Raw genomic sequence first — 2,893 nt, 5'->3', positions numbered from 1 at the left:
CCCCCCCCCCCCCCCCTCTTGGGTGCTTTTTGCTTCTGGGTGCAAATATCTCATTAGGAGAATGGGGTGAATTAGGAGAATAGCGGGTCCTGGCGACCCAGATGTGGCCGGCAAAGGCTGGAAGGGCTTGGTTTCCATACCTGAGCGTTGCTTCATCCAGCCCCCTTCGCCTGGAGAAAAAAAAACCAAAAAAGGCTGGTACGAAATCCTCTCCATCAGAGAGTGTATGTGGAGGAGCCTGCGGGTAGGATCTCCTTTGGTTTGGGTTTGTTTTTTTTTTTTTAAGAAACCAGTGCCCGTCCTATAAATGGCTCCGATTTATATAAGTTTCCTATAAACGAATCAGATTTAGGTGTCGGTAGGAGAAGCTTGGGCGCGTGGCTCTGTTGACAAGAATTTAGCTGCGGCTTTTTGTTACGGTGGCGTTAACATTTCAAACGTTTTGTATGCACCTATGCTGGGAAAACATCTGTGTTTCCCCTATGAAAACATAAAATCTCTTCAAACACAAGCTGCTTATAAGGTGTAACCTTCTTCATGCCAGATTTCAGGGGGATGTAATGCCCGGTGAAGAAGGACTCACAGTTGCAAAGGGCTGGGGAGGAAAACACCGCAACCTTTTAGTTTCATCTACACCGATGTAGTGCTTTTCCTTGATTGCGTTTCAGAAGTGTGAAGAATATTTAATGATCGAAATTGCTGTGTGGTTTGGGGAGCTGAAGCCAAATTGCTGTGCTTCAGGAATACAGCAGCCTGTTTAAAAAAAAAAAAAAAAAACACTTATTGGTGAATTTCTAGAAAATGAGCTAATGTGGCTGTTTCTCTGGTGCATTTTCTGAGAATTTTTTCTGTTCTCATGGACAAAATTAACTTCTGAAAATAACTTTTTCCTGTTCATGACATGGACTTTTGCCATGTTCAAAGGCAGAGGCTTTAAAATGTTATTTCACTTATTGAGTAATAGCTACTCAATTGTATGCCCTGGAGGTGAACCTTTGGGATGTTGTCAGCACCCTGGTCGTGTCACGGCAAGCTTTTGATAATTGAAAATGGCGCTGGGTTGATCTCTCGGTTTCAATGACTCTGCAATTGATCAGATTCTGTCAGTGCTCTGCTTTTAATAACGTGTAAAAATATTTTTCTTCTTTTTGGGTCAGGTACTGTATTCCATACAGCAGTGTTTCTCAAACTCTTGGCGTTGTAGAAAAGCCTTATTTATTTGAAACTGGCTTTCCCTTTTCCCCATCTAGAGAAATTTTTATTTGTTTTTAACAGAACCTTGTAGATCATCCTGTGCAGTTGTTGCCAAAATAGCCTGTGTTTGTAAATGAATAAAAAGTGCAAAGTGAAACATTCGCTCATTTCCGTACTTCATGTTGTTTTTCTTTACTGCTGTCCTGGGCTGGGTTGTCTGCTTCTCTTACTGACTTTCAATGGACCTTCTTTGACTTCCTCACCTTGGGAGCCTTCAGACAGTGGTTTGCAGGCAAGATGTCTGGGTTTGCCAATATACCCTCCAGTTATGTTTTCTACAGGATAACAAATACGCTGCCAAAGTGTGAATCTGAGCGTGCAGGAATGGGAGGTTCAAGCAGAAGAAGGCATGATGCTCAGAGATAAGGTTGTTGTCCAGAACAACCATCCCGAGTCAGGTCAGACAGCTTTTTAGCTCCGTATCTCACCTTTGGCAGCAGACAGCAGTGAGTGTTTAAGGAAGAATGTGAGGGGGGTATGTATATAGTGGACCTCCCATGGAGGAGTACACTGACTTTGGCCAACAAATTGCTGTACGAGTGTCCAGATCCTCATATGTTAATATGCAAAGTCATGCTGTTATTGCAGCAGTGCTTATACCACTGGATGTAAAATTAGTGTTTGACCCTGTTGACATTGTTTTCAATGTGTTACATCGGTTTTACTCAGTGTGCAGAAACTGTAAGGAGGTGAAAACTCTGCTGGCATGGTTGGTGGAGGTGGCATAATATCTGAAATTGGGGATTTGTACTTGAGGAAAGGCTGAGAGAGCTGGGGCTCTTGAGCCTGGAGAAGAGAAGGCTGAGGGGAGACCTTATTCATGCTGTCAAGTACCTAAAGGGTGGGTTGAAGGAGGATGGAGCTGGACTCTTTCCAGTGGTTCCCAGTGACAGGACGAGGGGCAACGGGCACAAGCTGGACCATGGGAAGTTCCACTCCAATGTGAGGAAGAACTTGTTTGGGGTGAGGGTGGCAGAGCCCTGGCAGAGGCTGCCCAGGGAGGGTGTGGAGTCCCCTTCTCTGGAGATCTCCAAGCCCCACCTGGATGCTCCTGAGTGAGCAGGGCACTGCTTTGGCAGGGGAGTGATGATCTCTAGAAGGTCCCTTCCAAATCTGACAATTCCATGATTCCGTACCACAGCAAACTATTCTTTAGCGGTGTGCTCATTAATGAAATAGTTAAAATCAGCACTTCTGGTGGCTGTGAATTCTGCATGCAGGGGAAGCGGGGCTGCCTGCATTTCATACTGCTGTTATTCAGTCTCTCTGCTGACTTGGGAAAACAGAACCTCTGTTTGGCTTCAGCAAAGGCTAAATGGCACTGTTAACTGTACATGTAAGCAGTGTTTATAGAATACAGGACTGACTTAGCTATAGCAGCTTATTCTTGCAGCATTTTTGAATTTTACCAGGGCTGGTTTTGTCCCTCGTGTTTTCATTCAGTCGTATCATCACACTGTGCTCATTTGTCCAGGAACTGAAGATCATTCTGAAAAGGTGGTTGTGCATTTGAACTACTCGATTACAGAAAGTGTGTGGGTGCACATGTATAATGGAGTTGGATATCTGATAAATAAGATTTATGTGGCTTGGGCTAGTGCATACTGTAGTTGGTGTGGCTTTTCCTAAGTGGTTTACA

The sequence above is a fragment of the Calidris pugnax genome, unplaced genomic scaffold, assembly GCF_001431845.1.
Source record: "Calidris pugnax isolate Ruff unplaced genomic scaffold, ASM143184v1 scaffold147, whole genome shotgun sequence".
NCBI lineage: Eukaryota > Metazoa > Chordata > Aves > Charadriiformes > Scolopacidae > Calidris > Calidris pugnax.
This window is presented reverse-complemented; position numbering follows the sequence as displayed.